The sequence below is a fragment of the Hesperophylax consimilis genome, chromosome 15 (assembly GCF_061612785.1).
Source record: "Hesperophylax consimilis isolate HC1 chromosome 15, BYU_Hcon_1.0, whole genome shotgun sequence".
NCBI lineage: Eukaryota > Metazoa > Arthropoda > Insecta > Trichoptera > Limnephilidae > Hesperophylax > Hesperophylax consimilis.
In genome coordinates, this window is record NC_142850.1 from 11906052 (window position 1) to 11931570 (window position 25519).

At 32.6% G+C, this 25519-nt stretch overlaps 1 protein-coding gene across 1 annotated transcript in view; it reads right to left on the minus strand.

Moving 5' to 3' along the window:
- LOC149417296 (atrial natriuretic peptide receptor 1-like) overlaps positions 1–25519 on the minus strand; it is a 513733-nt gene that overhangs the window by 410759 nt on the left and 77455 nt on the right. The gene's annotated exons all lie outside the window — the stretch shown is intronic.

Sequence of the window (25519 nt, forward strand, 5' to 3'; positions counted from 1 at the left end):
CGGCACGGGTTGCAGTTGTCCAAAGTAAACTAAATTTTTTTCATAAGTGTTTTGTCATTATTAAAACAAAATTAGAGGGTATGCGTTCAAAAATAAAAACTTTAATTTTTTTGGGACACCCTAAGGTACATGCAAAGAAAGCAGCAAACGCATAGAAGCAAGCAGCGGAACGATATTTTGAATAAGTATTTAATAAACAGCAGACTTATATACCACGATTAAATAAATTAATTGATTGGCCGTTATCAGAGAGATATTTGCAGTACTTAGCACGTTCTTCCTTTAGAGGGACGGCTGCACGGCATTTTTTTTCAAACCTTAAATTACCCAACAAAACTCAATAAATATTTTAATTAATCAAAAAGTAGTTCTAATTTATTTTAATTAAAAAAATATATTTTAACAAAAAAAATATGCTTTTATTTAATTTTTCATTTCATTAACATCGAAGGCAAGTCAAGAATACTTTTTTTTAATACAGTAAACTTACGAAAAAATTCAAAAGATGCCCCTGAAATTATAACAAGTTTATTTTTTTAATGGACCACATATCAGAAATTAATCCATAAACAAATAAAATAGTACATTTTCTGTAGTTTTTGATAAAAAAAATATATGTATTATCCAGTTTTTGGTTTGGTATTTTGGCCTGAAATCCAAATTTAATCTTTGTATGAAAATGACCGCGCAGCATTCTTCAGTACATTATACCTACAAGAGAAGAACTTGTAACGATGGTATATATTTTGTACCTTAAAGATGTTTAAAGTTCAAAATTTGAGTAGGTTTTTTAATTGATATAATCGAAGCCCCTGGGATGATTTATCACAAGAACGGTGCTATACAAAATATCATCTAGAAACTAGTGATTATTATTCATCATCTTACTAGTGATTATAATTCATCATCTTACTAGTGATTATAATTCATCATCTTACTAGTGATTATAATTCATCATCTTACTAGTGATTATAATTCATCATCTTACTAGTGATTATAATTCATCATCTTAATAATTCATCATCTTACTAGTGATTATAATTCATCATCTTACTAGTGATTATAATTCATCATCTTACTAGTGATTATTAATCATCCAGAAAAATAGTGATTCAACGAATCGTGAATTACGACCAATAGGCCTGGCTATATCAAATCGCAGACATCGTGAAGACATGTTGGATCACTCAATGAAATTCAGAAACCCAAAGAAAATATATAGTATGGACTAGTCATATCATTAGTATAAATTAACATTTAATTGTCAGGCTGAGCTTGCAAATAAATCAAGTTGATGTTTTAATCTTCATGTAATATATAATTAGAGACTATTAAGGAATATTCTAGAAACAAGTTTTTGCGTGCAAAACTAATTAATGTAAATAGTGGAAGAAGTCGAGAACTTGTCGGCCAAACCGAGTAGTTGTTTGGCTGTTCATCTTCTCTGCCTAACCCTGCTGCGAAGTCAGGTTTAGTCAGGTTAGGTTAGGTTATTATTTTAACTACTATGTATTTCTGTGGCTTACTGCTAATAAGGGCTAATGTTTTTTTTTTTCAAATTTCACGAATGCTTTGTAGAATTTCAAGTTTTAATTTTATTAAAGGCGATTTTCTAGTTTTACATTAATCTGAGAAAATCTAAAAATCCTTTATTGAAATCCAAAGGTGATTTTAGAATTCAAAGGATTAATTTTCACGCGAAATCCTACAAAAAATAATATATTAAAAACTGACATTGGACCTTTTAGAAGCAAGCCATATAGATTCATAGATTATGATCCGTTCAAACCACCATATAATCTGTATATACGATGTATAATTTTAAAATTTAGAATGTTGTCGAACCTAACTTACAATAATCCAATTTAACCAGACCAAACAAATAAAACTTATCAACTTTACATAAACTACCGATTTGACCATAACCCAACATACTAGCAGAAATTTACCTATATATTGGCATCCTAAGCAAATAAAATATACCTTTATATAATTGTACATAATCGCACCTAACGTGACATAATCCAACCCATGTCAACCATATCTTTAAATAGTTTAAAACAAATTCGCTATCCGGGTCTGTCTGTTTGTGAGCTTAATTCTTCTAAATTTCTTCCAGACGGTTTACTATATAAATATAATACATGCGTATTATATTTATAGAATTGAGCTTAGGAAGTGTGGCGAACCCATAGCGCAGGGAGTGGGAACAGGGAGTATTTAGACATTACCTTATCACTCGGGGCTCTGTGTAGTGGACCTTCTATTTCTCTGTATACTCGTGGAACGAAAATTGGACCATTTGAAAACTCCCTCTTCCCTCGTGGGACCATCGGGGAACCAAGGAGGAGTGGAGAGGAGAGACGAGATTCTCTTCCCTCATGGGTTTTTCAAACAACCAGGAGGGAATGGACTCATCCATCTTGTGGCCTTCAGGGAACTAAGGGGGAGTGGACTCTTCCATCGTGGTGCCTTTAGGGAACAAAGGAGGAGTGGTGAGGAGAGATGAGGCCACATACGTGAATTTTTCCCTTGTGAGAGTGGACTCTTCTGTCGTGAGGCCTTCGTGGAACCAAAGAGGTGTGTAAAGAACAGATGAGGCCTTTTTTAAGAATTCTTCCCTTGTGGGGCTTTCAGGGAACCAAGAAGGAGTTAAAAGAAGAGATGAGGCCACCCGCATGAATTCTTTCATTGTGGGGCCTTCAGGGAACCAAGGGGGATTAGATAGGAATGATAAAACCTAGGAAGACACATTGTGGAACCAGAATTCAAAGATAATCCTGGTGAACTTTACCAAAAGGACTGGGTTACTGTTAAAATAATGAGGGAAAATAAGAGATAGCACAATGGGCTTATAGCCTAATTGCTCACGGTAACTATATGTATACCGTATACGCAATAAAATATATATTTATAGAATGTAGAGAAAGACGAGCAACGCCGGGTCTGTAGCTAGTAATCTATAATGTTCCTAATGAACGAACATACTGGTATCGTACCAAACCTAACCCATTTACAATTCGGTACCCTAGAATCAATATATACGTATTACACGCTGTTTAACATTCATTAGAGGAGTAACATCTATTATGGCTTTAATACAAAAACGCGATTGTCACTAAATATGAACAGTTTTATTTACGTGTGTTAGCTAACAAACTCTTGCCTCCAACACATACAGCTGACAATGTAAGAAATCTAACGTGTATTTTCATCCGATCGATGGTAGTTACATAGGCAGGTATACTTCTTTCGACTAGAAAATTGTACCACACCATGAATACAGAATGCACTAACACAATACAACAAATTAATGCACGTGCGGCTGCGTTTATTATGCTAAACACTTGGCAACAGCTGCACAAATAAATTATCGCTAAAGACTGGAGACACCATAGAATCTAAACGTCCAACACTTAGGCGCAATAAATCAGCCATTGGCGATAGACAACAATTGTTGTAAATGTCTATGATATATTATGACTTTAGTACTCACCTATAAATAAATACTGGACAGGTTAATAACTTATTGTTTTCTTTTCATCTCTTCGGAAAGTATTATTTATAAATAGATAATGAATTGATTTCATTACGTGGTACCTTCAATTAAATAAGTATTTACGCTCGTACAGTCTTTTTTAACACATGGAGTAAAATTATTACTGCTAATTTATTTAGAACCTTTTCAAATTATTGGTAATTAATGATTGAAGTAACAGGTTTCTTTACAATTTTTTTGTAAATTACGAATATATTATCATGATCTCGGGACACATTTTCGCATTTCGTATTGTAATTTTTGGATATTCATGATCACGTGTTTCGAGATCCTGATAATATACACGTAAACAGTGCAAGAGATAAGTATAAACAAACATAAAATTATTGTAAAAGAAAGTACCTACATAACATATTTAATGTAAAAGTACCAATACATCGAACTATCCAGAGATAAATCAAATAAATTAGCTCGACTAGATGAAAAAAATTGATTTTAATTGAATAGCTTCATGATTAGGGTGTTCTTACATTATAATATATTAACTAAAGGCCCCGTAGTAAGCGTTCAAATATGGCTTAAAAGGGAGATATGTAAATACGAATGTTAGAAGAAGCTCGCTAATATAAAAAAACGATAATAATTAAGCGAAAATGGTGAAAATATTTAATAAAACACGACTCGTTTGAAACTCTCGACAAGTTCTTTAGTTGCATTGAGTATTTTTTCATGCCTATAACATATTCAATAACAGAAAAAACGGGTTTTCAATAATTTTCGAAGCTTACTTTACGGATTTTTTTCTATCGAGGAAATTTCGTATAATCAATGTTTCGGCCTAACAAATATATCTATAGATATTATCTTCAAAAATAACTTTTTTTTTTGGAACTTAAAAAACTTAAATAGTTAAAATAAAGTCGTCATAAAACGGTAGAAATTGAGTATGCGGGGCTGAAGCCCCTACCATAACCCGCCTCAACACCCTTCCCAACCGGATAGATATCTCCCCTTCTTTAAATCCTCTTCCGTCTTTACACTGCACAGATACGGGTCCTCATTTTTTCTCACACCTCTCGTTAATATACTTCCTAAGTTCACAATCTCCAAGGATCTATGCATTCAATTAATAGAATTTTTTGAACTTAAACACTTAAAGATTTAACGAGAAACTTGTTGAAATTGGGTAAGCGGAGACTAAAGAATTTACTGTGTGTGAAATTAAACTCCTTGACGTGACTCCTTACAAGTGACTTAACTTACAATTAAACTCGACATGACTCCTTACAAGTGACTTAACATATAATTAAATCCGGCATGACTCCTTACAAGTGACTTAACAGATAATTAAACTCGGCATGACTCCTTACAAGTGACTTAACATATAAATAAACTCGATATTACTCTTTATAAGTGAATTAAACTCGAAAGGACTCCTTATAATCCACTCGTACTACGTCTTTCTAGATTCTCCCACGATTCCTAACCTTTTCACAACCTGAGACATCTCTGTGAAAATTTCAAATCATGTGTTTTTCACAAAATCTCCAATCTTATTACAATGGCAATGGCTCAATTATTTTATAAATTAATATAGCGAAGCCCGAAATTTACCCATAAGAGTGATCTGCGTTTTAATGGAGAAACTATAATCACTGATCCGTTGGTCACCGGTTAATAATTATATTTGCACCTAACTTAACCTAAACCCTTTGAGTTGTGATTTACTTCCCCTGGTAGTAACACGTACCCACGTCTTACAGGCAGTGGAGTTCTTATGAAGTGTCACATAAAAACTGATTAAATTAAAATTATTTTTTTTATTATTTATTGTTAACTGAAGAAAATTTAATTATAATTTAAATCGGATGCTGTAAATGAATAATCATAATATTATTGAATAAATGTCAATATTGACAGTGAAAACATTAATCAATAAAATCATTACAAAAATTATAAAAATAGTTTTCACAATAACAGTCATAAAACCTGTGAATAATAATAATGAATGAAATATCACATAATGATGTTAGTTTCAATAATATTATGCGGTTTAAAATAACTACGTCATGTTATAAAATAGATTACTTTGACTCATAAATAATTGCGTAATGATCAAACACACTAATATCGGTTGTCTGTGATATACGTTATTCATGACTAAAACTATTAATGTTGAACGAACTCAAATTTGCCTGGAATTTTGGTGTCATTTTCAAAATTATACCCACCTATAATATAATAATTGAATCCCGTAATTTTTCACGGGTCTGCGCTAATAATATAAGCAGTAATACAGACAGATAACTGATAAAGAAATCATTTTTAAACGCACATTATCGTTTCAAAAATACTGTTATACAATATACTCTTATATACTATTAGAAGAATTTTGTAGTGTTTTTTTTGAGATAGGTAACACAAATAATAATTATTATTATTGGATAATTTATGTAGCGCCATTTTTGTGGAAACTCACGTCAAGGACGCTGTACAAATATGACATCTTAGGTCCTTGTACTATTTATACTCTTGCACATCAACCTTTCAAATTGATATATGTCGGGTGAGTGATACATTAATAAATAGAGAATAAAATACCTAATATAATGGGCCTGGCACATTCAAAGATCTCCTAAATATTTAATTGCAAGAATCTTCGAAAAGGTCATCTTAAATTTAACGGAAGACAAGCTCAATACAGAGGACTCTCAAATGGGCTTCAAAGCTGGATGCTCTACTGATACGGCCATATATAGCATGAAACAAACAATCGAATACTATAAAGCCAGAAAAACAACGGTGTACACATGCTTCCTAGACTTAAGCAAAGCCTTTGACAGGGTTTGTCATAATGCGTTGTGGAAAAAACTGACCGAACGACAAGTTCCACCACAAATTGTTAATATATTGAGAACATGGTACAACCAACAGGAAAACTTTGTCAGATGGAATGAAAGCCTATCAGAAGCAGCCAAATTAAAGTGCGGCGTTAGACAAGGAGGCTCAATGTCCCCAGTGCTTTTCAACGTGTATATGGATGAACTTAGTAAAACACTAAATACGACAAGAATCGGATGCCATATTGCCGGGGTATGTATGAACAATATTAGCTATGCAGACGACATGGTCATACTAGCTCCATCGATAAGAGCGATGAGAAAACTTCTGGCAATATGCGAAGCTTACGTTGACAGTCATGGGCTGATGTACAATGCTAAAAAGTCATCCCTGCTGATATTTAAAGCAAATACTGGTCCCACTGTCATTCCACCCATACGTCTCGGCGGGGCCAACCTGACAATTTGCAGCGAAATCAAATATTTGGGGCATGTCATCACCGATGACCTAAATGATAAAAAAGACATAGAACGTCAAAGAAGAGTACTGAGTGTGAGAGCTAACATGCTTGCCAGGAGATTCAACAAATGCAGTCCTCCGGTGAAGAAGCAACTTTTCCAAACATATTGTATGAGCTTCTACACTAGCGAGCTATGGACGACATACATACAAGGCGTCATGAACACACTCCGAGTACAGTACAACCACGCATACAGAGCCCTATTTGGCCTCCCCTGGCGATGCAGCGCTTCACAGATGTTCACCGAAGGAAGGGTGCATGGGTTCGCTGCTTTGATGCGCCACAGAATAGCCGGGACGAGTCAGCGCTACCAGAGATCGGACAACACTCTTGTCCAGGCCGTTGCCCAGTGGCAGGGAGCGCCTCTACACCGGAGATGGAGAATTTCACTCAAGCCACCATAAAGTCCTAATGTGCACATCAATGTATTGATTTTTTATTTATTATTTTTATTTATATCTTCATTCATTTTATTTTTATGTATTAACTTAAATGTAAACTTTTATGGCAGGCAGAGCATTGCACACACCGCTCTGTCCAGCTGAAATAAACATTATTATTATTATTATTATTATTAAATAAAAAGGCTAAATGGAAGGCTATTTTTGTTTTGCATTATAATAATGTGTGACATGTAAACATTGTATATTTATTGTATAAAATACAAGTATTAAATAATAGAATAAAATACAAGTATTAAATAATAGAATAAAATACAAGCATTAAATGATAAAATAAAATAAATGTAAAACATAAAAAAAAAACAGAACACAAAAGATATGGTTGACAAATATAGTACAAAAATGTTTCATTGTGAACTCAAAATCAACTGTTAAGATTAAATAGTTACAATATCAAATCATCAATTTGTGTACGTTTTATTACCATTCTGCTAACTTTGCTTAGTTACAAATCCCACGCGACGACATATTTTGACTACCAGAAATCAATTGCGTATTTGAAATTATGTTTCTTTCCAAGAACAAAAAAGTAGAGGCGTTCATTTAATTAGCTGCAAAACGAGAGCTTGCGATATTCGAGTCGCGGCCTAAAATAGTCTCTTTTAATTAGAATAAATTCCTCTGTGACTAATTGCTCTTTAACGTATGGACAATTTGACGAATTGCAAATGAACAACAGCAATTAATTATTTGTTTTATTGTATGGACAGCTGCAAAATGTAAGAGGCATTGGAAATGAGAAAGAAGCAAACAAGTTTGGTGAGTGCGATAGAATGATGTGCTTACAACGTTGTGCGAAATTATTTGGATAATTGTGTAGTAATAAGTTGACAACATCTATGGTTATGTCCTCAGATCATAGACATTGTATATCTATGGTTCAAATCCTTGGCCCCGGAAGCAGAGGTCACGGGTTCATAAATAGACACAAGAACAATTCATTTTTTTATGTGTTATTAAAATAACAAAATGTCTTTATATAGTAGAAATGTATTGTGGTATACTCTAAGTTACTTTAAACTTGTGTTTTACCTAATTATCATGGCCAATAGTTTAACAACGGTTCATAGTCATGCAGTTTTTAACAAACCAAGGCTATGCAACATGTAGTATCAAAAAAAAAGCATCACAAAACCCTAAAAGAACACCAAAAATGTATATTTTTTTATTAATTATTTAATTTTTATTAATTATTGAACTGGTTAAAAAATATGTTTATTTGGGTGTTATTATTGATTGTTTTTTCAAATGGGATTTACAGATAAATAAAGTCTGTGAACGACTGAGATCTATTGTTAGTAGATTATATAAATTAAAATTTTATGTTCCAATATGCACACTTCGAATAATCTATTTATCACTGGCTGAATCTATCATGAGGTATGGAATTACAGCTTGGGGATTTTCCTCTAAAACAAATATGAATCATGTTCAATCAGTTCAAAATTCTCTTGTTAAATTATTAGCTCATAAAAGTTTATATGAACAAAGGCATAATGTTCCATACCTTTATCAAAATCTGAAAATCCTCTCGGTAAGAGCAATTATGTGGTATAAAATAATTTTTCAACACATAAATAGCCCTATGTACATAAATAGACTGGAACACACTTACAATACTCGTTTTACATTAAATGAAGGACTAATCGTACCAAAGCATGTAAACAAATATGGACAAAGAACGCTAGACTACATGATACCAAATTGTTTAAATATGTTACCTGCAGAAATCAAAAAATGTACAAATATAAAAAGAAATTTTTTGTTGAAAAATTGGCTAGCTGAAAGAAATAGTTTGTACTAGACTCTAATACAAACTATTTCTAACTGCATACGCTTTAATTGTTTTTTGTTTTTATTTTTATTGTATTACACCTCTCATGATATGAATGTATACATTTGATATAATCTGTTTAAGTTAAAAGCACCTAATGACAAACTACTTTAAAGTAGTTTATTGGGACTTTTTGATTTTTTTGTATATTTTTTTGATATTTAATAAAAAAAAATTTAAAAAAAAACCATTTCTAGGCGACCAAATTTTCAAACCAAAAAAAAAAAAAAAAAAATATATATATATTTTCGTACATCATAGAATCGCTATTAAGAGATAATCAATTCCATCTGTCCCTCTGGGGCCTAGGAGTCAAAAGGTCTATTGTGAGCGTAAATTGGCGACATCGATTTTCTTTCAATTTTTTAAAGAAAAATAACTCTCACAGAACTCTTCCAAGAAATACCAACCAATATAAAAGACCATTATTTATATCGTACCCTTTAAATAATAAAAAAATCCAACGATCAGATGAATTCGAACATGAATGTTCCAGGCCGCCGTCTGCTGTGAAATTGAAAAGTCAATGTAGCGCAATAAGTACTCTAACCGACTTATTTAGCTGGCGATATTAAATTGAAAATGTACAAAACAGAATATAGCAATGCTTAGATACCCGCGTGCTCTTTTTATCAAATCAAAGGGTTGCAAAAAACCTAGACTGCGTATTTATTTTCTGTGACACCTCACAAGGGTGACTGTAGGCTGTAGAGGTACTGTTCAGTCAGAGAAATTACTCATTACTGTGGAATAGGTGCTGTGTTCAATTGAAATAATATAAACGGTGTCCGGACACTCGTAGTACTGACAAGCTGTAAACTGCTGAAGCTGAGCTTATTGTACAGGGAGCGCCTGCAGATACTTTTATAGTGCACAACTGCTGACCCTGTACAAATCGCAAATGCATCCCACTGTCAAATTTGGCTAAAAAATACTCGTAAAAACTCTTTACTCCGTTCAGAAATGAGCAGTGTGTTCAATAGATTCCCCTATCTTAAAAAACGGATTTCAATATCTAGCGCACAGGCGTCAGACAGGAATACTGTCCTTGTTCTACCAGTATTTCAATGGAAGATACTCCGCAAAACTGATGTCATTGAACACAGACATTCAAATGAATAGACGAGAGAATCAGGAGAAGGGAAGGGAAACAAACCCAATTGCGAGGAGTGCGGGAGGCGGCGTGATCGACTCACTTTCGGTAATTTGTCAATAAATGAATCTGACAGTAAACACTATACAGGCAACTAGCATTGTAATATCACCATTCGGTCCACAAAAACAAAATCTATTAGTCCTTTTTACAATAGCGCGTAAATTTCAGGCTGCGCAAAAAACTTAAGTACATATCCGAAATCAGCTAAACAAAAATTCAAGGTTTTCCAATAATTATGTCATATTTGTTACACAATTAAGACACTTTTACAAATGTGTTATAATTTACCCACCTCACTCACTTTTAGCGTCGCTACGCAAGGCGATTTGTTTAAGAGTGAAAATTCATATCCTGCGCAGAAAAGTCCAGCCATGGAAAATAGCTGCAAGCATTTGCCTTACTTTAGCTAACTTTACTTTTCTGCGAATGGTCTGGTTATTTCAAAGTACGCTCTTCAATGGTCAATATACGACTGATGTCATAGTTTATTCAAATAATTCTCGAACCCTTCTGGTGCCAAAAATATTGTCATGTTTATTGCCTCCAGTTCGACGAAAAGATACCCAATGATAGGGCAAGTTTATTAATTTGGATTTGGTAGGTTCATTTATGTATAAATTTACAAAGCATTATATTAGTGACTAATCAGTAACTGATAATCCATCGAACTTGATGATATCAGTAGGTATACATTCCAAAAGATCTACAAAAATATAATTTTTAAGAATTTTGCAATATAAGGCTTACATTTATTACAACTGTGCAAAAATTTTGTCAAAGAAAAAGTTTTTAAAAGACGTTAGCAAAAGTAAAATTTATTTCTTTCTTGAAATATTTCAACCGCAATTTCTGAAAGGGAAAAAAACTTCTTGGCACTTGCCACTCTGCTTGAAACGCCTGGTGGATTGTTTGACAGATTTGTATGAAATTCAATATTTCGTATTGACGAGAACAGTTCATGCTGGAAGTTTGTTATGAAAACCAGAATTCAATGGATTATTTTTAAAAGGTATTGAGTTCCAGAAAAAACTATTTTAAGATATATTTAAACAATTTATCATAATTAATTACGACAAAATATTTTCAAATGAAACAGGGGATTATTTTGACAGGTGCTTTAATATGGTGGGTGCTTTATCCTATTTTAATATTCCTTACATTTCAATACGTATGTTTCCTTTCTTAAATACTATGTACTTAACAAAACCGAAGCAGTTATTTAGACAAATGTACCTAATATTGGTGGTAAAACACATTTCGGTAGGGAAAACGAGTTTTCAAACGAGATGGTTAGAGATTACTTTGGAGTTAGAGTAGTGTGTTTTGAAAACATGTTACATTGAATAACAAAAGTGTAATATGCGTAAAATAAACAGAAGATAAACAATGTTTGGAATTATTTTATAAATTATGATAATGAAATAAAAAATTGATATTGGTCGTGCTGTTAGGCTGACCAAAATAACACAATAATTAATATTCTCCTAAACCATTATTTATTAAAGAAAAAAAGACCTAAAACAATTGGTTTAAATATGGATGACACATTTTACACAGTAACATTTTTAGTAAAAAATATTGTTCATATTATTTACTAATTTTTTCGAAGAAAATTTTTTCTGAAAGCTTATCACTTTGTGATTTCATTATTTATTAGAATAATACACAAATAACTTTTTATATATATTTATACTTTTATATACATATATACTTGCTCCTGATGAGGTGAACGTTGTTCATGAAACATGTAGAGGTTATATATATTAAAGTGTTGTAAACAAAGTTAGTCGTGTATTATTTTAATATTATTTATTCTTCCTCTAGCTTGATGCGATTTCTAATAAAAACAAGTATTTATTTATGTGAAAAATTCTCCAGGTTAAGGGTGGTTTCATTCTATTACACCCCCCAGTGATACGGTTTATTGCGACGAGTAACAAGTAGGGGAGAGAAAAACAAACCAGATATTGTTAAGGAGGTTGCGCATGGGCACTCTACTTAAGTGCAGACCGACTAATGCAAACATAAATTTAAATACAATCATTAGGTACATTCATAGCGTCTACTAGGAACGTTACATTACAACGTCCGGTCTATTGGACGAACAAACATAATCTCGATGTTTTAAAGCCAATATACTTTATCTACGTAAACAATTATTTCAATTACAACGAAGATAAAAAAGCCAATCTCATGAACCATTTGATTTTAACGCTTTGAAGTATTGTTCCCTTGGAACAACGAGGTTATATCTGCCGTTTGCGTTAAACTTGAGGTCCAAGTTTAAATCACGAATAAAAAAAAAATTGATATATTTAATTATTTTTTAATAAATTAAGGTTTAGTAAAGTGAGCCTCAGTGGGTGTTGCTGAAGCCTTTATTATAAAAAATGTGATTTAATTTTCTCTGTTTCTTAATTTTCTACATAAAAAAAATTGTTTAGCCGAACAATTAATTAAATAAAAAAAACAGATATAGCCTTGTTGCTTTGAAAATCAGCTAAACTCTAAAGCAACAGCAGCAGATTCTGTCGAATTGTTTTTTGGGTAAATGCCATGTTTTTGCACAGAATGTTTTTTAGGTAAATCAATACAATTAGTAACTACATTCCGCATACCTATTCATTTTTTTAAATTGTAAATTTTTATAATTGTTATATTTATTTTTTCATTTGCCGTCTGCTGTCCCACGTTGTTCCAAAATATTTTATCTATGGTAGACCTTAATGAAACTAAATTGGGTAACAGTGAAACAGATGCTGATCTTGAACCCGATGATATTTATACATAAAATAATAAATAACCTCTCACCAAAATTCTTTTCACTCAAATTATATACAACAAGAACATTCACTCATTCATATTCTGAATTCAAAGTTCCTACATTTAAACACTTCTTTATGAAAAATTCAATTATTGAAATTGTAGAAGAAAAAGATAAATACTCTTTCATAGCTGAAAATCAAACCAGACGTAAATATATATTTGCATGCCCTAAACTACACACTTCTTTTGCCCAGCACCATTATACCCAGCAAGGAAAACATTTCTTTAATAAATTACCAGAAGCATTAATGATAAAAAACAAATTATGAACTAAATAAAAAAAATATTTTAGGGAAATCGTTAACAAAAAACTGATTCCTCTAGTTTCACTTGAAAATCTCACAAATTATCCTACTATACTCTATTTACCCTCCATAATTTAAATTTTTTCTTCCTTCCAAATACAATAATTTGTATGGATTTTAATTTTGTAATTTTTGTAACGTACACTACTCTTCCATCCACAAGCAAATGCTTTTAACGAAAGTGTAGTATAAATTAAAACAGTATGAATTGTAAACATTGTATATTTATTGTAAAAAAACACAAATAATAAACAAATAAATAAATAAAAAATAAAAAATCAACACAAGAATGTGAAATGAAATTATGCTTCCAAAAAAGGACCAAGTAAATACACAAAAGAGTTTACTATACAAAGGAATACAATTTAATGAAAGCTTCAGCACGGGCAAGCCACCCAGTGAAGCCAACATTACTGGAAAACTTTGAAATGTAAAAAATATTGTACCAAATAAATAAAAAAAAATTTAAATTAAAATGTGCTTCCCGAAACCATAAAGTCTGCACTTAATGATAGATTCAAGCTGGATTGCAGAAGCAATATTAATCAAAATAAAATGTTATTAATTATGTATTTAAGTTATTATAAATTAGACATGTATATAATTGGATGTACATATGGCTAGTGTAAAATGGAGAAAAAATATTAAGATGCCCATAAATTAAATTATTGTAAAAAATAAATATAAAGTATTTTAAATAGAACTTTGTTTGATAGAGTTTTAAAGGAGAAAAAAAATCAAGAGTTTTTATTAAAAAACGACAATTTATGTCAAAATTTCAGATAGAATTCTATTGTTTTAAGATTTAGGTATGTAAGTTAACTTATTTAGTTAGTTAGGCGTCACATTTTAACACAAAGTTCGGTTCTGTAGAGTCTACTTCAAAAAAACTGATCTACTTTCCAAAAAGTGTGGATATAATATTGGGCTTTAAGCCATCGATAGGCATCAATATTTACTGATAAAATATTGTCACAATTATTTTATCAGTAAATCGGTTTAACCGGTAATAAATCATTTTAAATTGGGAGGGGGTAAAATAGAATTTTATAAACAAGTCGTCTAAACGTGGTTATAACCACAGTTTGAAAATGACCTTAAAACCTTAAAGAAATACATATTTAACTACAACTTTAATTTTATCTAGAGTCTACTGGAACATTTACACTGCAGTAATAAAATTTTTCAATTACATTTATCACTAGGTATTATTTGAAAAAACATGTTTGAGTAATACTAAACATTTCCTTACCTAACCCCAACCGCATATAATTAACCATGACATGTCATTTACACTAAAACTAAAGGTAAACTGAGAAATTTATGATCGTACTCATAGTAATATTGGATATTTCACTTCAATTAAATAAGTATTTAAGTAACTTATGTGGTCTTAAACGGAAAAGCATCTTGAAAGGTTAGGTCAGGTGAGGTCTTCGAATATATCATTACCATATTATTACGTAGGAGTTACGGAAATAGTAGACTATACTCTCTGGTTACCCAAATTACCCATATTTACCAAATTATTACTATCAGTTAAAGTTGGATTGTTTTGAATTTATGTAAATATGCAAAGTTCTTATAATGGATACTTCGAGGAGCCGCGGGTTTAAAACTCATCGGGGCAAATAGTCACCGAAGGGTATAATGGATTTTATTGAACTAGATACATTCCAGAATTGAAGATATTATATTTTCAAAGCTTGAAACTACTATTCAGATTCGAAACGTTGCGAAACATTTTAAGCTGAACTTCAAATGACACACATCCATTTCAAGCTATCCAAAATACCCAATTCAAATAATATCAAACGCAAGGAAGGCGTTGCTTGAAATTGACACATGTAGCTTGATCTGAAGAGTTAGATACTTCGCAATTTTCCTTTTGCGGATATCTTTCTTACTCCTGTCCTGCATCTTCACAAAATTCAAATTATATGCCATAGTTTCACTGCCTACGAGCAGCTGGGTCTCATGTATGGTGCCGTGCTGAACAACTTTGGAATCCCACCATGATTGAAAACAGAATAATTATTTATCTTAATTCTTTAAACCTTCCAATCACCTACGCTTACAATCTAATTTATTATCTTGTTTCTTACCGCTATCATAATCCAGTTTGTGTTTATATAAATGCACTCCATTGTCTCTTATCTAATCACGTATATGTTTATGTTATAATGACGCGAGTACAAAAATATGTTCAATATTTGACACAATATCGAATATGCTCCGAATTGAATTGTGCTTTCTCAGTTTTAATTTGGATTGAATTAATATTTCTGAGCTGTATAGTATTTATAATAACATACCTTCGTGTTTTGATTTACCGAGGTGTGCGTGAAGACATTGTGAAATTCTGTAGGTCTCAAAAGCTGCGAAAGAATGCCAGGTGACAAGGCAATAAAGGGCAGGAAGAAGCTATTTCCTCGATGGAAAGTCTTCAAAGCTAACCGAGTAAGAAGTACGCTGACGGTGGAATAGAAAAGGAAGTCCTGGAAACTAAAGAAGAATATCTGAGAATAGGAGTTGGTGAAGAGAATCTACTTTCTGAAAGTTTAAACTCGCCCTGGTATGCGGCGGAGTGATGTTTTTTTTTAGTTAAAGGTACTTCAATAAGTTGATATTATATGAAAACTTTAATAATGCCTATCGATATTCATTTTTGGGTTACGACGCCGTATGCGCTTTATCCCTCTATAGCCACCGTTTTGGACAGCGTTACAGTGTCCATCATCGAGGAAGATGTTTAGATTGTGTAATACCGTATTGCTCGCGTTAATACTCTTATGACTCGTATTTCATTATAATAATTAATGTACTGTTTTGGAGTTTAGGATTGGTGTAGCCTTCAAGTAACGATACCGTTAACTATTAAGCTTAGCCACGTTATCTCTATTAATAGTAATGTAGTTGTGTGGATTTCAATTGCTTCCGTAATTAGGTGTGCTCGATGCGTTTTGGGTCTTATCAGAACTTCAAGAGAAAAAAAACTGTTTTTTTTATTTATTTAAAGTGTAATTATTGATTAAGACGGATTGCTTCACAGAATTTGATTAATCCATCGAATTTCAAGTTAAAATTCAAGTTCTGTGGAAGTCAAAGTTCTATTTAAGTTCTACTATTATCCAAGTATCTAATGTAAAACAACCGGCCCAAGATGTAATAATAACATAACTTGATTGCAACTTTCACAGTACTTGAATTTTTACTTTGGAATCTGTGAATTACTTAAATTCTGCGAAACAACCTATCCTTATAATTATTAATTTAACTTTTTTTCTAATTAACTTTCTTATCTTACTGAACGACCGCTTTGTTTAGATATTGATTTAATCGTTGACTGAATGTCATTTTTGCTGTGCGGCACACTTAAAGAAAAGACATCTGGGTAAATATTTGCTAAGCAAAGAACTGTCGAAGTAACTGTTTAGTTTTCGTGGGACGACCATATTGTAATCATAAAATAATCTAAAGTTGATTGTAGAATTGAAGAAAAACCAAAAAAACTGCAATATTTATGACTCGACAAAAGCACGTCAAAACTGAAGTCAAAATTTAAGGTTGTTTTTTATTGTTCTAATACAATAATGGACTATTGATTGATTAGGATCATGATAAAGTAAAAGGTCCGCCCTCAATATAATAATAAAGAATTCTACTTGGAACCACGTTAAAACATTTTAAACTTTTTTTTTATTTCGTCCGTCTGTAACTATTTTTGTTCATTCCGTTTCCGTTCAGCAATAATTATTTTTTCATAATTTAAATCGTCCTTTTTTATGGACACTCTCATTTGCATTTTTTTCATTAAACTGGTTCCTACCTGCCAGAAGTGTTTCTTTCACAGACATAGGAATTAATAGACGAGAAGATAATGGCGAGGGGTAAAATCAACTGTTGAAGAACGAAGGGGGTTAAGCTGACTGTGATTCGTCAATAAATCAATCTGACAGTAAATAGGCATCTCGCATTATAATATCACCATTTACTTCTTAAAAGTAAAATCTGCTTTTGAATGAATAGACATTTTTACATGGGAGCGCAAATTACTCGCCACGTTATGAACTAATTTGCGAAGTCCAAATTCAGCAAAGTAAATTTCTTCTGTTTGCAGAGTCGTAGTTAGTTTCAGAGTATTAAGTTAAGACACTTTTACAAATGTTTCATAATTTACTTACCCCAGTAAACAACGATGAGCACACTTGAGAATCGCTACATTGTGATGTGATAGTATATGTTTCTAAAACTGATCCATATAATACGGTGTGAATAAGCTTAAAATAAAGTAAAATAATGCTTACTTATGGAATGTAATACGACAATTGGGTTTATTCTCTTTTTCACGTCTATTTTTACAAGTTTTCATATCACAAGTCAACATTTTGCCGTGTTATTTCGTAAAATGAACCGATGATTCCTCGACCATAGTTCGCACAAGAATGATGACGTCACGTTTTCAAATTTCACTTGAGGCCATACGCGAGCCCAGCCGGCTCCAATGGAACCGGTATGGGGAGTGCGGATAATACGCTTTTAATCACTTAGGGCAGGTCTACTAATATTCATATGTCTATGGTTTCTTTGAACAAATTGTATAATTTTTTTTTTAAATTACATGAATTACATTGCTTATAGTAATATCTACCTACGTACAAATCTTATGTGATTCTTAGGAAATTATAGTTTTGATTTGTTAAATACTAGCTGATGTGTACCTGGCGTTGTTGGGGGTTATCCTTATGAGATTGATTGACTTTTCTATAGGTCTTTTTAATGTATACAATTCCGTAGTAAATTATTTTGATCTATATCATTAGGTTTATCCAGCGTTAACAATGTAGTGCCCGATAATATATTTTCACTTGATTATAAAACATCGACATTTCTCTACTTTATATATATATAATATACATGTATCTTATATTTAATTTAGAAGAACTGAGCGTACAAACAGACAGACGCGGATGGTGACTTTATTTTATACTATTTAGAGAAGAGAAAATAACATACACTTTTTTGGAAGCGAGAAATTCTAATGATCAAAATTACTTATTTATTTATTTAAACAACGGTATAAATATACCATAAACAATGATAACATGTCACAGTTAAAATCGAATGAATGTAATATTTGCAACGGAAATCATTAATATACAGGGTTTTCCAATAAGAGCTGTTATTTTGAATAGCCCGCTATTTCCGTAGATGTTACTTTGAAGCTGTCATTTTTCGACATTTGACAAGTAAAAACTACGCCATTAATAAAAATGAAACGATACACGCTTCAACAACGGGTCCTTGAAATGCGTGAAAATCATCCGGAATTCCATCGAAAAATCATTTTGAGTGATGAGGCCCATTTCCACCTCGGTAGCTTCGTCAACAAGCAAAATTTTCGCATCTGGGGCTCTGAAAACCCAAGAGTTGTAGTTGAAAAGCCTCTCTATCCTAAACGTGTGACTTTTTGCTGCGGCTTATGGTCCGGCGTCATTGGACCTTACTTTTTCTAAAATGAGGCTTGAGCAACAGTTACGGTGGATGGATCGCTATACTGAGAGATGATTAATGATTTTTTATGGCCGGAATTGGATAGTATTAATCTGGACAACGTTCAATTTCAACAAAACGGCGCTACGTGCCACACAAGCAACGAAACCATTGATCTTTTACGATTGAATTTCAAAATAACACCTCTTATTGGAAAACCCTGTACTTTATATCTAAGCTGGACTATATATAATGTACTTTATACAAAATACACGTCATTGAACAGGTTGTTTATTTATTTATTTTGTAAGAAACAAACAGCTTTTGTATAATATACAATTATAGATATAAATATACAAGTTAACTGAAGTCAAGCCACAGAAGTTTCTTATGTTAAAGTATATTAAAAATGAAGTTTTAGTATCTTAAAATTAATTTGGTGCTAGGAAAGGGAGAGAAAGGGGAAAATAGGAAGAGGATAGGAGATGCTCCCGATACATTCCATACTCTTATATTAATAATCGATCGTACGCATTACATCATATCGATATTTCTTTAGGTTATTACCAAAAATGTCAATGCTGTAAAATTTTGTATTATATTGCGTACATATACGAGGAATTGGGGAATTTTTTCGAATGTTTGTTCTACAAGAGGGTAAATAAAATAAATCAGATTATCGGGTTGATCTAGACAGAATATGAAGATTTATTAAATTGGTAAGTACTGGTGAGTGCAGACCATTATTTAGGATTTTAAATAATAAGATTTGATCAAAAATTAGACGTCGTGTTTGGAGGGAGTTAAAATTATGAAATTTAAAACATTCGGTATAATTTGAGAAGTGTAAGTTTAGTTTATAATTTATGGGTTTAAAATTTTTTTAATTCTTTCTATTCTTTCGATATGGGCTTGGTATAAAGGAGTCCAGATCGGTGTACAGTGTTCCAGGTGCGGGCGAATGTATGAGGTGTAAAGGAAATATAGAGTGACGTATTTAACTTGTGATTCCTGACATTATTTGGTGTAAAAAATGTCAATTAAATTTTGGTCTTCGGTGACTTGATCATTTTTTTTCTTTAAAACCAAACAACAAAACAATCTTCCACGTGTCATCACTGGTCACTCTGCGGAGTAAACGTACAACCCCTCAACCCGTCCCTTACCTCCCGATACCAACTGATTTTTTTTCTTTACCTCCTTTATTATTGTATTTAATTTTATTTCATCTCAGTTTTATTCCATACAAGCTGTTCCCCGCCACGCATTTCCGAGCTTCAATCTGTCTGTGCAGAAAGAAAAACAATAGCGCGTATTGTATTTACATCTAACAGATGGCACTATTTAAAAAAAAAACATATTACCTGTCACGGCGACAGCTATTTAATCTATATGGAAAAAAATACACGCGTATTCGAAAGCAACGTTGTGTCAAAATTTCAATGCAATCTTGTAGAACTTTTGGAGATTTATGATTTTGAACAAACGAACAATTACTTTTTCATTTATATAGAGAGATTTTTAAATTTTTTTATTTTTTTTATTTTTTTTTATTTAAAAAAAAAATTAAAAAAAAAATAAAAAATTAAAAAAAATAAAAAAATTAAAAATTAAAATTAAAATGGAGTTCTACAAATTAAATTAGATTTTATTTTTATTAAATTTTAAAGAGCCTCAGCACGGCAAAGTACCCAGTAAGGCCCACATTATCATATAATGTTTGAAAATATAGCATATTAGTTTGTCAATATAACAACAACAAAAAATGTATTTAAAATAGTTTACATCATGTCACAAGCAATGTGGAAGTAATTTAAAAAGTATCGTAAAAAGAAACACCCTTGAATTTAGTATTATCCGAGTAAATATTAATTATTCACATGTTTAAAGTAAGAACCTGCCTGTTTGAGCGAAAAATCGCTAAAATTTAATTTGATTATGTAAGATTAAATTTATTATTCAGTTACCTTCACAGATCTATTGTTTAGTCAAAGTATGACTTAAGAACTTGGTTTCAGTTGCCTATCTCTTGAAATTTAAGATGTTCAGCACAACACAGAAAAGCAGCTTTGTTTGATTGAGAATTTCGAAAATACGTGTGTGGGTATACCCACCACACTCTAAGCCTTGGTAATACAAATGTTTTCACACGACAATATTTACTCATCAAATAATACATACTGTTACTGGTACTTCCATCCCGACTATGTTTATTGATTATTATTTATTTACGTTCTAAACAACAGCTTTGGTTTATTCAAATTAATGATTGAAATAATTTAACGTGCTTGATATTTGTTTTTGATATCACTCAATTAAATAAGATTTAGCAAAAACTTGTTAATTTCATTCCATTTAACTACTAGATTTTCGGTTCGTGTGAATTCCAATAACAACTGTTCCAATTGTAATAAATAAATATCTTACCTGTATAAGTATATATTTAACATTTAATCAAACTAATTACGGTTGTCTGTGATGCGCGTTCGTTATTCCTGCGTAAAATATTGTTCTCAATGAACTCAAATTTTACTTTGAATTTATGTAAGTATCTTTTCAAATTTGGAACAGATTGAAGAATTCGGACAAGCGATAAAGTACCTACGGATAATATGACATTTTATTCAAAATTGGAATCAATAATTCATCAATTTTCATGTATTTTGTAAATTTCTTCCTTGAATGAAATCACACTGCAATATAACTCATAAAACTAATAATATTATTTTTCCTAGATTGTAAACAGCGAAAATTAAGTAGGTGTATATTTACTGATGAAAAATGATTGTAAAAATTATTGCAAACCCTTTCCCGTATTTCAAATCACGTGGATAAACAACCAAATGGATTCCGTGTGAATTATTTTCATTGTTGATTTTGTCCTAAAATAACATTGGTGTTGAAAAAATATTTAGAACTTCGATTTGAATTGACTAACGGATAAATATTTTATTCAAATAAAATTAACAAAATACAACGCGTTTACATTTAAAAGTGATAAATGAGAATATTGTTACATTTTTGGTGGTTAAATTATTTGTTTCATATTTTTCCACCATTTAAATAATATTTTCTTTACTTTCAATTTTTAATTGAATTTTATGACAGTGACTGTAGAACTTATTCTTCTTCTTTCGTATGGTGGGGGGTCAGAGGGGGACATCTAGATCTGCGAGCCATTTTAGGGCCTCAGGCGTCGCCATGTGGACCTCATCAATCCCGCCGGGGAATGAATGGAGCGGGCATTCGTTGACAACATGTTCGGTAGTCTGCACCGCACCACATTCACACATCGCCGACTCTTTAAGGCCCCATCTGTGCATCATGTGGGCACAGCGGCTATGGGAGCACCTTAACCTATTGATGGCGGACCAGGTTTTGCGAGGCAGTGAGAACCCAGGCTGTCTCTCGGTGGGGTCCTGTATGAGATGGGCATTTCCCACGTTGGCCGTTTGCCACTCAAGTTTCCACCTATCTTCTGGGGTGAGAGGTAGTCGGAGGAGCCTCTCTCCTTCCGCCCAGAAGGGCTTTCGGGACTTCAAGCGGCATGCCGGGTGGGAGACGACATCTTCGTGTAGAGGTATTGCGCTTTTTGTAGAACTTATACTTATTGTTTAAAACCTTATAAATTTTTCATTTTTCCTTCCTAATCCATATTTCCTTTCACTCAACCCTGAATTTTGCAAATCAAACTACCCCTCGAATATTTTTTACTACCCTCTTATAGCAAATCTGGAATCATATTGGGTCATAATTTTTCAATAACTTTAAAGAAGCGAGCTCACTTTAAGCAAAACCTCCTAGATCACAAGGCCGGGACACTCATTGAAAGCAGCCTCCTAACTTGTATGGGATTTTAGTAAAAAAATCGTTTTAAATATTTTTTTCAATTTATTCTTATTTATTAAAACATCTTCGAATATTTAAGTTAATTTTATAACAAAATTTTTTTGGAGGATCACATACAAGTTAGGAGGCTGATTTGAATGAGTGTCCCGGCCTTGTGATCTAGGAGGTTTTGCTTTAAGCCAGGATTCGTCGTTAAGGCCGACTTTAGTGTGCCATTTGCGTGACCGTGGTTAGGTCAATGACAAGATTCACCTCAATAAATTTTCACGCATGGATTCGAACGTGATAGGAATCACATTTCTTTAATAGAATGGGAAAATCAACCCTTTGGAAAACGAGATGGCCAAACATACATACGTGACGTATTCGGCAAGCATTGGAATAGTTTGAAAGGCAAACGGTACGTGTTTAAAGTACCCTTGAGGCAACGCGATGTGATTTTAATACTTCAAAATGGACAAGAGGGTAGTGAAAACCAAATTTTAACATGAAACATCAAAAGGTATTACATAAAACATGTAATGCTTACAGAAATAAAAAAATACCAGGCTAGTGTTAGAAAATAACCAGAAAACTTTATATTAACCTTTTTTTTGGTCACTTTAATTGTGTAATTTTTTAATTACATAGCGTAGTCAATAACTAAAAGCTATTCTTTTTTTATAACTGTGAATGATTTATTTACGTGTTCGAACAAACTATGTTAAACTGTTAGTTTTTGTTCTAAATATTACATAAAACATTCGCATTTGTCACACTTTTCATTCAATTTTGCTAAATGGCGTGGAACCACAAATGGCGTTTAAAACTACCATTTTGATTTTCAAACGTTGCTGTTGACGCAAATATATATACATCTCCCTTTAAAATATGTTCCTGCATTCCTCCATCCAATTACTTGTCCCAGTCTGAAAGTTTGAAATACATACCTACGCTAGTGACATTGCAACAATTGTACAAACCACTCTGTTAAGAGGGCCTGTTAATGTTAAATGCTCCCTCAGTATGTTTAATATCGAATATATGACTGACATTTGTGCAGCGATTACCACCCACGGTGTCACTCAGTGCCGTAATATCGATTCACACCAAGCCGTGTATAGGGATAAATTTTATATCCTTTCCCAACTTCAATTGTTAATCAGCTAGAATAAATTGTTCTGTCTTTTTGAAAAGTTGTAATTATTAATTACATTCATTTTTATGAATAACAATAACAAAATCTGTGACTACAGTTGCAAAGACAACAGAAGTCAAAAATATACATTCGCTAATTACAAATTTGAAAAAAAAATACGCCAAACAGAGGCTACGTAACATAAGTAAGAAACGAATGTTTAAACCTCACTTGGCAATGACGTTTTTAAATGCATATTTAATCTGTCCCAAAAACCGACGACTATTACTTTCAAGCACTGAATAGATAATACACACTTCAAATAGAAATATCTATTACAACGAGACAGCTAAACAACTTGGCTCAATCTGTCTCTTTTACACCACTGACATCGTATTCGCCATTCTATTTCATATTGAATTTGTACTATGAGACCGAATTTCTGAATTTTATATTTAAATGGTCAGACTTTTGAACCGCGAAACACGCCCACGTAACATTTCTTGTGTTCTTCTTTATTTTATTCTACGCTCTCGAGCATGTGAAGAGGCGTATAGAAAAGATTATGGTATTATTACATGGTGTCCAGAAACTAGTGGAATAAGCGAGAAACTGGGAAACTGCAACACATTTGGAGTCAATTTTCTGGGAAGAATTTTATTTTTAAAAAACAGAACAAAGTTTTTATGTGTATATATTGAGATGTTCAGATCGAAAAAATTGCGGTTCTCTGTGTGATGTATATTAACCAGTTTCCAACTTGTATTACTAGTTTCCGGACACCATGTAAAATTTGATAATTATACTGAAATGAAGCAAGAAATAATCATCTCCGCGTGGGTATTCTAATTTTGAAATGAATTATTCAGACAAACATAAAACCTGTTATAATGGCGAAATGAGGCAATATATGAGAGGAACTGAAAAGAAAATCCCTAGAAGTACCTATACCTATCGAAACAGATTTGAATCAAAACAATCATTGACAATTTACGAAAAACCTTTCAACTCCTAGATATCGGGCAGCCACCTCAGGTCTGGAGCCCCAAAGTGCTTGTAAAAAAAACTGGAATCATAGCAGAAACAAGCGGTCCGTTTGATAAATTCCCCTATCTTAACAAACGGATTGCAATCTTTAGAGCATAGGTAGGAATGCTGTTTTTCTACAGGTATTTCAATGGAAGATGTTCCGAGGAACTGGCATAAATGATCAGCACCGCTGCAGCCGGGAAACATACCAAACGAGCAACCAACATTTGCACACGGTTGACATTGGTCACATGAGAACAGGTCGTTTGAGTTCAACAGATCGGTTGTAGAACGATTTGCCGGCGTCTGTATTTTCCTCCTCCTTCAACGTGGATCTCATTACTCCTTCCTCTCCTCAAAAAGACCCTCCACATGGCATCCTCGTGTTTTCCTCCTCCTTCAACGTGGATCTCATTACTCCTTCCTCTCCTCAAAAAGACCCTCCACATGGCATCCTCGTGTTTTCCTCCTCCTTCAACGTGGATCTCATTACTCCTTCCTCTCCTCAAAAAGACCCTCCACATGGCATCCTCGTGTTTTCCTCCTCCTTCAACGTGGATCTCATTACTCCTTCCTCTCCTCAAAAAGA